Source organism: Meriones unguiculatus, chromosome 5 (genome assembly GCF_030254825.1).
Source record: "Meriones unguiculatus strain TT.TT164.6M chromosome 5, Bangor_MerUng_6.1, whole genome shotgun sequence".
In the NCBI taxonomy this organism is placed as follows: Eukaryota; Metazoa; Chordata; class Mammalia; order Rodentia; family Muridae; genus Meriones; species Meriones unguiculatus.
The window spans coordinates 94,071,386-94,087,569 of record NC_083353.1 but is presented as its reverse complement, the minus strand read 5'-3'; the positions used below and the strand labels follow the sequence as shown (position 1 = coordinate 94,087,569).

At 37.7% G+C, this 16,184-nt stretch overlaps 1 long non-coding RNA gene across 1 annotated transcript; it reads right to left on the bottom strand.

The window, feature by feature from the left end:
* Positions 1-12,489: 12,489 nt before the first annotated feature.
* LOC132654249 (uncharacterized) lies at positions 12,490-14,237 on the bottom strand. Its single transcript, XR_009591903.1, has 3 exons — positions 14,031-14,237; positions 13,581-13,652; positions 12,490-13,445 (listed from the first exon to the last, which is right to left on the bottom strand). It is a non-coding gene; the product is annotated as an uncharacterized LOC132654249 (long non-coding RNA).
* Positions 14,238-16,184: the final 1,947 nt, after the last annotated feature.

Sequence of the window (16,184 nt, the reverse complement as noted above, 5' to 3'; positions counted from 1 at the left end):
TGAGCTACTTCCCCAAACCTTATTTATTTTCTTTTTTCTTTTTTTTTTTATTTTTTAAAGAAAGGATATATGTTTCCAGGCTTCCTTTAGCTCATTCTGTAACCCAGATTGGCCTTGAATTTGTAAGCTCTTTAACTCAGCTTCCAGAGGAAAAAGAATTATAAGCAGTGACACTAGGCCAGAATAATTTCAATCATATTTTGCTAATTTTAATTTTTTTCTGAGACACTTTTGAAATAGAGATATCTACACCATTACAAGATGAGGTGACTTTCAGATCAGCAGTAATAAGAGAATGCGCACAGAATTCCAAATGGCTCAAAATTAGAAAATTAATTTTAAGAGAAAAATTGTTCTGAAATAAGGAAACAAAATTTTTCTGAACTTAGTGAATAAATCTTAATATTATTCTGATTATCATGTGATTCCATAATGCCCAATAAACTCTTGTAGTGTGTACTATGGAGATTCAGTAGCCTGGAATGCAAATAGATCCATATTTATCACCTTGCACAAAACTCAAGTCCAAGTGGATCAAAGACCCCAATGTAAATCCAGACACAATAAATCTGATAGAAGAGAAAGTGGGGAATATCTTTGAATGCATTGGTACAGGAGTCAACTTCCTAAACAGACCACCAGCACCTAGGCACTACGATCAACAATTAATAAATGAGACCTCATGAGTCTGAATATCTTCTGTAAGACCAAGGACACTGTCAAATGGACAAAACAGCAGTCTACACAATGGGTAAGATCTTTACCACCTCCACATCTGACAGAAGGATACTGTCCAATATGTATACATAACTCAAGAAACGAAATATCAACAAACCCAATAACCCAATTAAAAAATCAGGTACAGATCAAAACAAAGAATTCTTAACAGAGGAATCTCTAGTGGCCTAGAAGCACTTAAACAAATGTCTAACAAACTGTGGAAATGATCCTGAACGTACAGGATAACCATACTACAATCCAAAGACCTAAAGAAGCTAAGTAACAAGGAGGACCCAAAGGGGAGTGCCAGAAGGGGAAATAGAATAGATGGCAGAAGTGGATGAAGATAAGGAACTGGACAGGAGAGGGAATGGGGAGAATATGGCTATCTGAATCAACTGAGCAAGGTTCCTAGAACTCACAGAGACTGAACAGAAAGAAAATGGCCTGTTTGAATCTGGAGGCCATCTTTCTGTGTGTGTTTGTGTGTGTGTGTGTATTCACGTATTATACATTTCAGCTTAGCATTGTTACGGGACACATGAGTTTGTGGACAAGTGGATCTCTGATTCTTGTATCTGACTTTGGGGGCTCTTTTTCTTCTCTCAGGTTGCCTTGTCCTGCCTTGATGTGATGATTTTTGTTATATCTCATTATGTCTTATCTTGTCATGTTTGATTGTTATCTTCTAGAAACCTGTTCTATTCTAAGAAGAGACAGAAAAGGAGTGGTTCCACAGGGAATGGGAGGAGTGGAGAGACTGTGGAGAGGAGAGAGGGAACAAAAAGAAAAATAAATGAAAAAGAGAAAAAAAGAGAGAAATGCTAGATTTTCATGTAGAAGCAACAACAACTGGCAACACTGTCGCAGTCAGCATCTTTTTCCTGACCTTGGAAAAAAGCCCACATCATACCTTAGCTGAGGGAAAGTTTATTCATTGTCTTTAAGAGAAAAGCAAGAGTTAAATGTTCAAATATTTTTTCATTATCTTTTTAAAAATTTTTATTAATCACAGTTTACTAACTTTTTATCTCCCCTGTAGCTCCCTCTCTCCTCCCTTCCCAATCCCACTCTCCCTCTCCCTTCTCCACCCATGCCCCTTCCCCCAGTCCACTGATAGGGGAGGACTTCCTCTCCTTCCTTCTGATCCTAGTCAATCAGGTCTCATCAGGAGTGGCTGCATTGCCTTCCTCTGTGGCCTAGTAAGGCTGCTCTCCCCTTCGGGGGAGGTGATCAAAGAGCAGACCACTCAGTGCATGTCAGAAAGAGGCCCTGTTCCCATTACTATGGAGGCCACTTGGACACTAAGCTGCTATGGGAAGGAGGACTCTGACTAAGATGCTCAATCCCCATTCAGAAAGGAAAAGAAGATGGACATCAGAAGAAGAAAACAGGGAACAGGACAGGAAGCCTACCATAGAGGGCCTCTACCCTACCAGGTATCAAAGCAGAAACTCAGACTTATAGCCAAACTTTGGGCAGAGTGCAGGATATCTTACGTTAAAATATTTTTAAAGAAATGTTGGGAATATTATGAAAGAAGAGGGAGATAGAAAGACATGGAGGGGACAGGAGCTCCACAAGGAAAGCAACAGAACCAAAAAATCTGAGCCCAAGTTTCTTTTCTGAAATTGATAACTACAGCCAAGGACCCTACATGGAGATAAACTAGAACCTCTGCACAGATATAGTTCATGGCAACTCAGTCTCCAAGTGGGTTCCCTAGTAAGAGGAACAGGGACTATCTCTGACATGATCTCAATGGCTGGTTCTTTGATTACCTCCCCTTAAGAGGGAAACAGCCTTACCAGGCTACAAAGGAGGACTGTGCAGCCAGTCCTGATGAGACCTGATAGGCTAGGGTCAGATGGAAGGGGAGGAGGACCTCCTCTATTAGTGGACTTGGAGAGGGGCATGAAAGGAGATGAGGGAGGGAAAGAGGGTGGGATTGGGAGGAAATGAGGGAGGGATACAAATGAGCTGAGATACAAATTGAATAAACTGTAATTAATATATAAAATTAAAAAAGAAATGTTAAAAGTATCTTAAATGAGCCTATTCCCACTGACCCTAACTTCTAAGCTATCCAATCCCCAACTCTGCACCTGTCTTAAAACAGCAGGAGGGAAGGATTTTTATATTTCTGCATATAATGGTGCTAGATTACTTCATTTGATAACATCGTCTTGGATTGTTGTGCCTGATGACTTCTTTGAATTCAGGCATAAAGGGCCAAACCCATTCAAACATACACACACACAAATACTCATATACATACATCTTTACATATATAGTATGCTCAGAATGTCGTTCTTATAGAAATAAAAAAAAAAACCTCTTATTCAGTACTTGCCTGATTGATAAGAGACTTTAATGGTCATAAACATCCAAATCTAGAGATTTTAAAAAATGAACTTAAATAGTCATTAACCAATAATTTGCACTGATCTTCAACCATAACAGAATATAGAAAGGGAAAATAATGTAATTTCCAACATTTCTTTATCATAGCACTTAAAATCCATTTTCAACAAAATAAATGAGCCTGACAAAGAGCCAAGAACTGACAGCTTATGTACAAAGATAACAAGTAAGAAGAAGCATCAGCATCTGTTTTGATACATTGCTGGGTAGAGTCTTTCAAAGGCCCTTTGTGGTAGGCTTCTGTCCTGTTCCCTGTTTTCTCCTTCTTCCAATGTCCATCCCATTTGACTTTCTGAGTGAGTATTGATTACCTTTCCCAGGGTTCTCCTTCTTTCTTAGCTTCTTTATGTGTACAAATTTTAGTATGTTAATCCTATATTATATGTCTAATATCCAATTATAAGTGAGTGTATACCATGTCTGTCTTTCCAGTTCTAGGATACCTCACTCATGATGAACTTTTCTAGATCCCAACATTTGCCTGCAAATTTCATGATTTACTTGTTTTTAATTGCTGAGTAATATTCCATTGTGTAAACTCATAACCAAACTTTGGGCAGAGTTCAGGGAATCTTACGAAAGACAGGGGACAGTACCTCCACAAGAAGAGCAACAGAACCAAAAATTCTGGGTACAGGGGTCTTTTTGGAGACTGATACTCCAACCAAGAACCATGCATGGAGATAACCTAGAACTTACCTGCTCAGATATATCCCATGGCAGCTCAGTATCCAAGTGGGTGTCCTAATAAGGGGAACAACGACTGTCTCTGACATGAACTCAGTGGCTGACACTTTGATAACTTGCCCCTGAAGGGGGTGTAGCCTTGCCAGGCCACAGAGGAAGACAATGCAGCCAGTCCTGAAGAGACCTGATAGGCTAGGGTCAGATGGAAGAGTAGGAGGACCTCCCCTATCAGTGGACTTGGAGAGGGGCATGGGAGGAGATGAGGGAGGGAGGGAGGGCGAGATTGGGAGGGAATGAGGGAGAGGGGTACAGTTGGGATAAAAATTGAATAAACTGTAATTAATATAAAAAATAAAATTTTTAAAAATGTAACACTCAGTGGAGGGGGGAATGCTTAGGAAAAACTTTAAACACAAAGAATTTGAGGCAAGTATTTTTAACATGTTTCAGTATTAATAGAACGTTATCAAAACACGGAATAAAGACGTGGAAATTGTAGCGTAACGGACAAGCTACATTAAGAAGAAGATAGAGTTTATGAAAAAAAAAAGAAATGCAAAATTCTACAGATAGATTTATAGTAACTCAAGTTAATACTTTACAAGAAGGGATCAGTAATAGATTTGAACAGAAAGAACAAAAAAAAAATTCAATGAAGGTAGATTAGTTGAAACTATCCATCTGAGTACAAAAGAGAAAAAGTTGAAGATAATAAACAAAGCCCAAAAGACTTGTGGACACTATCAAAACACAGTAATAAAGATGGCAAAGGTAGGAAGAGGAACCAGAAAAAAGTACTTGAAGAAATAAGGCCTCAGGCTTCCCAGTTTGATTGACCTGGTAATATTTCATCTGGCAGGTTCTCTAAAAAATAAAAGATAAATCAGCTCAGAAAACTCCATATGTAAGTCTGTTATAATCAGCCATCAAAAAAAAATCACAGGAAAGAACAAAACTTAAAAAAAATACAGAGATTAATTTGTCTTGTGATACATATTCCCTCTAAGATCAGCAGCAAACATTTCAATAGAAAACATGAGAAATAAAGGCAGTAATGATTCAGCATATCAAAGAGGAGGTATAAATATACCTTGGTCATTACCTTGTATTGTTTTACTACCTTACTTTGAAAACCGTTACATATAATTATAAATCCATACTGATAATGGTAAATGATAATGATAAAATAGTAGCAATGTCATGAACAGGCTAGGCATGCTATATAAAATATGCTATTGGTGTATGTTTTGAAAACAGGCTCCTATTGGTTCATACTTGATCTTTATAAACTAAGATGTTAAAAAATGAAGTTGGGAAAACTAGTTGCGCAGGAAGCTCAAAAGAAAGAGATGATGGGTCCTGGTGGTCCATCTCTTCATTCCATGTTATTTTGATGAGAAGAAACTTTGAAACAAATTCCAACTATAAGCCATGTTTTGAGACAAGAAAGTCTCATTTAAACAATGAGAAGGTCTTTAGTCATTAGCTTGTTTCTTTCTTACTCTGTTGTGTTATATCAGTATCAACTATTCCTAATTCTTAAGGTTTCAACTCTTTTTTTGTATAGTGCATTTTTTTCTTTCTGACACAACTTTTTATCTACCATGATGATTTAGAAAATAAACTAAGAAGCTAAGGATAACCCACAGAGTGATCATGAAAACATTTTCAAAGATAAAATGAACAATTATGAATTAAATTGGCCTACTACAAATGGTAAAAACAAAAGGAAGCAGTGCAGCAGCTAAGAGATAAAGACCTTTTTCTGTATAGACAACTGCAAGGCAATAATAGAGTCCACCCTTATATGCAGACACATTAAATTAAAGGTATAACATTACTGCTCAGAAGCAGAGATCAAAATCCTAATTAGAAAATCACAATTAAAGTAGGTTTCCAGAAAGAGTGTCACTTTAAATTCAAAACACAATATGTTGAAAGTGAAAGAACAGGAATAAATGTTCCATGCAAAAGTAGTCAAAAGATATATGAGTGGCTGTTAGATTTTTGGCATGCATTCAAATATTCAAAAAGAAGCGACTGGCATAATACAGTTACAAATTTCCTAATTCAAGTAGATACAAACTATGGAAACATAAGCACCTACAGTGTTCTAAAACAAAAGAAGCGTCAACAATAAAAATACAAAAAAAAAAAAAACTAAAACAAAGAAATAGGTAACAGAAACAGTCAATAAAAGAAGGGATTTTAAAAATATGACTTAATTGATCACAAAATTTAAAGAAATATAAATTAGGTGTATTTGATATATAGAGGATTTCAACAACAGAATTAGCAAATCACAATAAGTGAATTTTTATGCTACATTGTTCTCCCACAGACTTGGAAATTATCTAAAATTATCTAAATATATCATAGTTAGGCCACAAGAGTAACATTGATAATGTTAAAGATTTTAGGATATCTCAACTATACTGGGAAAACAAATTTAACAGTCATTAACAATAAAAATTGGGAAGAAATCAACATACATATATATATATATATATATACATCTTTCTCCATATCTATCAATGCAGTGAGTGAAAGACATTGAAATAAGAAAGACAAAACAATACTGCCATCAGTAGTGTCTGTGAGAGGCCATCTGTGGTAGGCTGCTCTCTATTCCCTGTCTTCTCCTGTTTCTGATGTCTATAGTGTTTGTCCTTCTGAATGAGAACTGAGCATCTTCCTTGGGTCTTCCTTATTGTTCGGATTCTTTAGAAGTATAGATTTTAGTGTGTTTATCCCATATTATATAGCTAATATCCACTTACGAGTGAGTATAAACCAGCCAAATTTTGGGCAGAGTGCAAGGAATCTTATGAAAGAAAGGGGAGACGGAAAAACCTGGAAAGGACAGGAACTCCAAAAGGAGACCAACAGAGCCAAAACACCTGAGCCCTGGAGGCCCTCAAGAGAATGATTCCCCAAACAAGGACAATACATGGAGAGGACCTAAAACCCTGGCTCAGATGTAGCCCGTAGACTCATTCTCCAAGTGGGTTCCCCAGTAAGGGGAGCAGGTGCTTTCTTTGGCATGAACTCAGTGGCAGACCCTCTGATCACCTCTCCCTGGGGGTGCAGCCTTACCAGGCCACAGAGGAAGACAATGCAACCAGTCCTGATGAGAACTGATAGGCTAGGGTCAGATAGAAGAAGAGGAGGATCTTCCCTATCAGTGGACTAGGGAGGAGCATAGGGGGAAAAGAGGGAGGGAGCCACAGCCAGGATACAAATTGAATAAATTGTAATACATGATAATAATAATAAAAAATTAAAAATCAAAAATAAAATAAAAGAATGATAAAAAAAATTAAAATATGATTGTCTTAGTTGGGTTTTTATTTTATGATAATATACTATGTCCAAAAGGAATTTTGGAAAGAGAGACTTTATTAGTTTATTTTTCCAAGGAAGTCAGGGCAAGGATCAGGAGTCAGAAATCGATGTAGAGGCCAGGAAGAAGGGTTGTTTACTGGCTTTCATCTCATGGCCTAATCAGTTTTCTTTTTTATAGCACCTAGGACTACCAGCCTGGAGGGGAGCCCTGCACACTGTAAGGGCCCTCACACTTCAATAATCAACCAAGAAAATACCTCATAGGCTTGCCAACAGACTAATCTGGTGAGAGCATTTCTTTTTTGTCAATTGAGGTTCACTCTTTCAAAATGAGTCTAGCTTAGGTCAAGTTGTCATCAAACTAGCCAGCACTAAAACTCTCAACTTACTTGGGATTTATGCAATAAAAGTTAATGACTCTCTCGCAGTGAAAACTATAATATTAAAAAAGAAGAAGGGCTGGTGAGATGATGGCTAAGTAAGTGAAAGAGCTTGCAGTCAAGTCAGAGGATCTGAGCTTGATCCCTAGACCCTACATGGTAGGAGGAGAGAACCAGCTTTTACCAACTACCCTCTGACCTCCACAGATACACATGTACATAAATGCATATACATGAAATATAAACAAAAATACAGGCAAGTAATGAAAGTAAACTCAAATATGAATGGTGATATATCCTTCATGGTTTCGAACGACCACTAACCTTAAGACATCACTTCTTCCCAAACTAATGCATTATTTCCGTGGAATAACAACTATAATCCTCCCAAATTTTAGTAGAAATTAATATCACAATTTTAAAAAATTAATAGAAAACCAAAGATCTCACATAAACAAAGAAGTTTGAAAAAATAAAATTTTGCACAGCCCAATATCCCAAAATGTATAGTAGTTGCACACATAGCTTGGCAGTAAACAATAGCTCTCTGATTGGACTTAACCAACTAAGAGACATATGATGCCTGGTACTGGCAACCTAGCTAACTACACGAGGCTAGTGAGGTCACGGATCTTGAAGTAGAACCAACAACTTTAGTAAGCCAGCACAATCCCTAATTAGGTTCTAAATATTTGTTCTTATGCCCACAGAAAAGTATAGTTCTCACCTTTCAGTGAAGAAACTTCTCTTTGCAACAGATGGCAACCATAAAAACAACAACAACAAAACACTCAAGATATCAAAATGCAGATTTGTGAAGTAAAGTCCCAATGGAGATAAATTTAAAAAACACTCTCTTACCTAAGGCTCAGAGAATATTGTGAAAGAGGAAGCTCAAAGATTATAAGAGCCAGAGGATCAGGGTGTTTGCTGTAAAATGGTCTCCTAGCAGTTTCTGAAGCTACAAACAAAGTCTCACCAACATGACCGCCAAAACATAAGATGAATAGGGACAACAAAGATATGTCAAAGTCAAGAAAGAAATGCCCAAGGGGCCTCAACTATTCACAAAGTACAGCCGATAAGGAAATGCCCAGAGAAAGAGAACCAGTCTTTCCCAGGGAAGAGCAAACCAACCGGATAGCCAATGCTAAGTGGAAACATCCATGCAAGTGATATTATACAGATTTAACAGTTTGTATTTGGAAATGTATATGTATATAGCTACACATATGTGGCACCAATCAGTGTGAGGAGGTGAGATGGATTTAAAGAACAAGGAGAAGTGAGTGTATGGGAGCATTCAGAGGCAGGAAGGACTAAGGGAGAGATAACATAATTATATTATAATGTCAAACATAAAAATAAAAAGCCAATAAATCTGTCTCCAAAGTTCAAACCTGATCTCAAATCTGTGTAAAGCTGTTCTAAACTGAGGGGGATTGCTTCCGTATGTGAGTAGAAAAAAAAAAAATAGAACAAAGAGCTGTCCAAATGCTGACTAAGTTGCCAGGCCAGTTTAGTGTCTAAAGGAAGCAACCCCTTGAACAAATGGTGCAAAAGTAGCTATATGCTCATGTGAATAAAATACATTAGCTGGTCTTTTAAGTTCTTGATACCTGCAAGTAACTTACCCATCCTCTGAAAAAAAAAATGTAATTGGGTGAATCTCCCAAAGATGTGGGCATCTCACTAAGAATCGTACAAGAGTAGATATTGTTTGATTTAACTCATGTGAAGTTGTCAAAGAGGCAATATTGATCTATAGCATCAAAAAGCAAAACTATGATTGCCTGGGGGTAGAAAAGGGAGAGAATGGCTGGAGAGAGAAATCAAAGAACATTTTTAGGTGGTGGAAGTGCTTTGTGTCTTGATTGATGATGTTGAGTTTGTCAAAACCTATTATGCTATCTGCTGAAGTGGGCTTACTTGCTGTATTCCCAAGTTCAAAAGCAATGATTAAAAATAGCATTTGGAAAAAAATAGCATTTGGTGTCTAAAGTTACAATGTAACTAATAAACTGCACTTCAGTCACAAGTTCTTATATAGACAACACATCTTTTGATTAAATCAGAGAGAGTGTCAAGGACACAGGGAAAGCTTTGTTTTGTTCTGGGTTTTGTTTTTGTGATAGTTTATGTCTTCCATGCCAGAAAAGGAGCTTTGTATTCTCAGATGAACTACTACAAGAGTTCAATGCCAAAGACAGGTGTGCTTTGTAGTGGAGCATAGACACATTGGATGTTATGCAGCTGACAAGCATTTAAAGAGCTCTTACAGCATTTCAGTCATTCACCTTATCATAATCCAGTTTGTGAGTATTTACACTGAAAATCATGTAGAGACTCAGGGGAAACGAGGGAGCAAGAGAAGACCCAGGAAAAAGTAGAAATTAGATGTTAGTAGAGAGCCTTACTTATTCATATCAATCACAGCTCCAGCTTAAATTAGCTGCCTTTCCAGATGTTTTCAGTGACCACTCAATAATAGGCTACAAAAAGTTCTTGTACTTCAGCCGCCAAGATGGCATAGTGATTAACAGTGTTCGTCTCCAGGGTTTTCACCCCAAGTTCAATTCCAAGAACCCATAGGATAAAGGAAGAGAACTGACTTCTACAAGTTTTCCTCTGAAATTTTTGACACATGTACATATCCAAGTATAAACATCTATAATAAGAAATCTGTTCACTGTATCCCAAGGAATGTTTGGAGAAAGGAGGCAATGAGTAAGATTTGTTTTCTATTTTGAATGTGTAGTGTATCTGATTTACTCACATAATAAGCAGTTTCTCAGCACCTGTTATGGTTGAAAGAAAATGAGCATTAGCCATAGAGTACAATACTAAACATGAATTATGTGCTATGACTTGCTTTCCTTGGGAGATTAGTGATTGGGATTACACAGCACACTGCACATAAGCTCTTAGTGCTAAGCCTGGTATATGGAAAAGCATCATAAGAATTAACTCTTTGGTCAATGGTACGGAACACAGTAGGGACAGTGTGGTGATCCTTCCAGCTCCCAAGAGGAAGATGCATGAGCAAGCAGTCCAATCTTCACTTCCTTAAAGATTTATTCCTAAATAATGTCAAATCTGCTGGTGGCTTGAAATCACAACAACAACAAAAAATAGTTTTAAAGGATCACTAGACCACACAGGAAATTTTATTTATATATTTCTTTGATAGGTACCAAGTTTGGAGATATCAGGAAAGACCAATATCATTGCATCAGAGTTGAGCAGGACCATGAGGATTTAGATGTCTAACACAAAAACTGCAGACGGCCCCCAGTGGTGATGAATACACAAATACAATGTAGGAGAGAGAGAGAGAGAGAGGGAGAGAGAGAAACACACATTCACAAAACAGGCAGAGCTAGTAATATTTGTAAATGGTGTGGAGTTCAGGAACAATGTTGTTTTTTTTATTTTTTATTTTTTTCTTCATGGTTTATTCATTATATATCCAGATTGAAGCCCCCTCCCTCAACTCCTCCCAGTCCCTCCTTCTTACCCTCTTACTCCCATCCTAGTCCATTGAAAGGGGGAGTTCTCCTCTGCCATTTACCCATAGCTTGTAAAGTCTCATCAGGACTGCGTGGATCCTCTTCCTCCATGACCAGGCAAGACTGCAGAAAGGAGCAAGTGATCAACGAGCAGTCAACTGAGTTCATTATATAGGCAGCCGTGGCTCCACTCACTCAGAGATCCACATGGACCCTGAGCTGCCAATCGGCCACATCTGAGCAGGGGTCTAGGTCCTCTCCATGTATGGTTCTCCGTTGGTGCATCAGTCTCTGCAGGAACCCCTGGGCTCAGAACTTTTAGCTTTGTTGGTCTTTTGGTGGGGCTCCTGTCCCCTCCATGTCCCTCTATAGGAACAATGTTTTTGGTGCTGTAATAGATGACAGGTGCAATTCCTGGACTCACTACTAAAATACTAGGTGCTTTGATTGTTTTTATGTGGTATTTACAGTCCCGTATCTCACACCCTTTTGGTAACTAATTGCCCAAATTCTAATGGCAAGCAAGAGGCACAATTATAACTTGAGCTCTGCCTGACCCTAAATCCTCCTTAGGGAGATGTGAGAGACTGCAGAAATGTCAGCACTGTCAGGGACACTAAAGATTTGGGACAAAATTGAGAGTAGGCATTTATTTCTGGCAACACAGTGTACTTCACCGTTAAGTAGGTGAGAAATGGAGGCTGATGTACACTAGAAAGATGAAAAGCACTGAGAGTTCTAGGACTTCTGTTTAAAACAGTTCAGTGTTTATATACTTGAAACTACACTTGACATTGAAGTGTGGGTGACAGTTGTAAAATCGGCCAGCCAAGGGCGGCTCCCTAGCCACGTGCTTCCGTTTCTGCCTTACAATTAGCAGGAGCTCAAATTTGGCTCAGCTGTTTGACATTTCATTCTTGATCTACAAAATGACCCCATTGCAGCTAAAAGTAGCACATTCCTATTTTAATTTTTTACAGCTTATCAAGCCAGGATGACAGTGACCAAATGGTTCTTTTACTTACACCCATGGTTCTTAAAAGATGTTGAATATCACAATCCCTTTTTAGTTAAAAGCTTTAAAATAGTTGTTTTTACCAGAACGCTCATGAATTACTGGTAAAAGTAAAATGTAAACTCTCTTTACAAGTAAAATTAGCTGATTGTCCAAAAATCAGTCACACTCTAAGATCAAAAAAAAAAAAAACATTTCTAAATATTTCCACCAAAGAAACAACTGTATAGACACAAAATAATATAAATATTTATTTCGAATAACTTTTAGCTAGAAGCAACTTAAATAACAATGAATAGCACAATGGTTAAACAAATATGATATAGTTCTATTCTCATTAGTATATATATATATATATATATAAAGAAACAGATCACTAGCATACATACAGCTCAAAAATGTGTTGGCAAATCAATAAGGCCAGACATACAGAACAGTTTGATTCTATTTAAATAAAGTCCTGGGATAGGATATACTCATTGGTGATGGAATAAATAAGAATGTGGAGTGAGATTAAAGAAAGTATATTGACCAAGAAAGGTCACGGGAGAAATTTTGAAAAATATGGAAAATTTTAAGTTATAAAGGTTTTAATGCATGTTTTTGCATTTGTTAAGTCTCACCCAACTTATGATATGTGTTTTGTGATGCTGACATAGTATAAAAGTTTTAAATGCTGAGCATAAAATTCCTGTGAATTTATGAGCTTTAAAATGCCGATGCTCAAGATACATTTGTAATAAACTCTGAACATAGCAAATGATTTGTTTTATTGTTAATGGATTTTTAAGTTAATTTTGTTTTCTGACAGTTTCCTACAGACAAATACAATACATCCTGCTCATTCTTTCCTCTATATCCCCTTCTTACATGCATCCATACCTATCAACGCCCAGGCTTCCTCATTGCTACCACTCCCTTTCCAGATTCATGACTTTTCTTTTTATTTGGGGGCCCATCTGCGTGAATATTGGATTGGAACTTTCCATAAGAACCACACAACAGAAGACAAAGACTCTCCCTCTTCTGGAAACTATCCACACCCAATAGATCAGCAGTGTTTGGTAGGTAGCCTCAGCCCTTCCATCATCCATGTCTGACTGTCAACAGGCTTGTCCTTGTGCAGACTCACAGCAGAACCCTCAGCTTTGGTGAGGTCATAGTTGCAATGGCCTTGTGGTAGCAAGAAGATAGCATTTGATAGCGTCTCTCCTCCCAAGGAGGTGATATTTTTAAGTCATCTAGAACATGGGTTGAAATTAGGGAAGGAACTGTTCAGGGTCTCTACATTTGGTGAATTCCAGGCAGTGATGGAGATCCCAGACAAATGAGGTTATGACGCCACAGGATCATGTGAATGCAGCTCTGTAGTAAATGAGAGAAGATATAGTTAAATTGGCAGTTGAATAAGCAAGGTCCAAAGATGAGTACCATCAGAATTAAGATTATAGTAGATATAACAAATTTTCACCAGGAAAATATTGATCTCTTTTTTCAAACCTGTTCACTAAAAGGGATCGTTGTCTCTTTCGTGGCTTTTCACTCACACTCTCAGGTATAGCTTTCCGGAAACTGTGTAAAGAAGAGAAAAATGATACAAGAAACCAGACAAGACACTAGAGCATCCAAACCACCCTAGAATTTCTGGCGCCCTGATAGAGTCAAGGATATCTATGCCTTCTGGCCAGTTTTTATCACCTGTTTTCTTGAACATTACTGTAGACCATGTATACACTCTTTTCACCTTTCAAAATTCCTCAGACCATACTTCAGCCAAACATACTGTAGAAAATAATACACACGCATACACACACACACACACACACACACACACACACACACACATACACACACACACACACACACACACACACACACACACACACACATATATATATATATATATATATATATATATATATAAAATCCAGAATGAGCAAATAAAATAACCTTGTTTGTCTCCAGTCTCTTGAAATATTCTTCATCCTGCTGAGTGGGTTGAGGGAGGCTGTTGGGTACCCAGGAACAGAGGAGCCAGATGATATTTAAGAGCCTATTTTGGGCAGAGAAAGTTCTTGCAGCTCCACTGGTAGTTTGTGAACAATAAAAACACAGGAAAATGCACAATTCTTTCCAGCAAAACCATGTCAAAAGCAAGTGATTCGGAAGCTAGACACAGAAAGGCAATGAAAAAGGAAGTGTTTTCATAACCCTTCCAAAAATTCTGACAACGCCTGGCTGTATTGATATTTCAAGGCTGTATTAACAATACATAGAACAATTAATAACATCCAGTGTTGTCCGGTTTTACAAAGCCTGCCCATCTTCCTGAATGAATCTGTACTTGGAACAGTAGTTTAAATTGCTGTAGAAAAGAATCACTTCCAGATTCAAATTAGCACAGGAAAGTTTCTTGAACGTTCATAGGCACAGAGTACAGCAGTAAGCAGGATATGAGAAGTAGACCATTGACTCATGAAACCTCCTAAACAGGACAGTTGCTATAATGATTGGTAAACCAGTCTCCATACAAATAAGGATGGCAATTGTCAGACATAATGTTGATGATGTTGTACAGTTGAAGGAAAACCTTCCACATGCTAAACCAGCTTTCTTATCTTTTCCACGATGCTGGGAATCAGTATAAAATGTCACAAAATGCTTGAAATGCAACAACACTTTAAATTCATCCCCTGCGTTGGAATTTTAAAAATTGTCTTTGAATTTTACTGGGTAAATTTCGTTGTTATACTTGTGGTCTTTACATTTGTATTGCAAACTCTTTGAACAGACCTAATGACCTTTCAGTACTCCCTATGATTTCAACAATTTCTCAACATTTTTAAATTACTAATTGAGAGATGGATCAAAGTACAGTGTGCATTTATTTTAGTATCTTATTGAGGAAATTCGTCATTGTCCTATTGTAACAGATTAAAACATTGACACAAAATAAATTGTGAATTGTTATATAGCCCAGACTCAGCAAATATTCCAAATCCTTTCAAAGAATAAAGAGAATAGTTTAAAATCATTCAGCTCAAAACTACTATATTCAAGCTTGGAAAAGTGAATTACTAATATTTATTTGAAACAGGGATTGCTGAAAAATCAACCCTCTATATCTACAGTACTAGGTTTGTCTTTGTATATACAAATATCAATAATTATTTTCACGACATGGACCGTACAGCAGAACAAACTATAAAACATGAAAGAGTATGTATTCTGAGAGTGGTGATACAGCACTAAAAATCCCAGTACTCAGGAACCTGAGCGAAGAGACTCTAATGTCCAAGGCTAGCCTGGGCTATAAAGTATTCTTTGGATCATTCTAAATTATAGTATGTGATTTTTTATAGATATATTATAGAAGAAAATATTATGCTAGACATGAAGTTATGTTAGACATTGCTTCAAAATTTTGTATCTAAGTGAATCAGTTTCTACTTTTTTGTTTTCATTTTTTATATTAATTACAATTTATTCACCTTTTAACCCAGCTGTAGCCCCCTCCCTCATTCCCTCCCAAGCCCACCCTCCTTCTCTCATCTCCTCCTGTGCCCCTCTCAAAGTCCGCTGATAGGACAGATCCTCCTCCCTTTCCATCTGACGCTAGCCTATCAGGTCTCATCAGGACTGGCTGTATTGTCTTTCTCTGTGGCCTGGTAAGGCTACTCCCCCCTCAGGAGAAGGTGATTAAAGAGCCAGCCACTGAGTTCACTTCAGAGACAGTCCCTGTTCCCCTTTCTAGGGAACCCATTTAGATACTGGGCTTGGGATACATCTGTGCAGGGCTTCTAGGTTATCTCCATGCATGGTCTTTGGTTGGAGTATCAGTCTCTGAAAAGACTCTTGTGCCCAGATTTCTTGGTTTTGTTGCTTTCCTTGTGGAGCGCCTGTCTCCTCCAGGTCTTTCTTTCTCCCCTTTTTTTCTTAAGATTCCCTGCACTATGCCCAAAGTTTGGCTATGAGCCTCATTTAAAAAAATGATTTATGTCTTATGTATACAGTGTTCTGCCTGCATATATGCCTGCATGCCAGAAGATGACACCAGGTATCATGATAGATGGTTGTGAGCCACAATGCAATTGCTGAAAATTG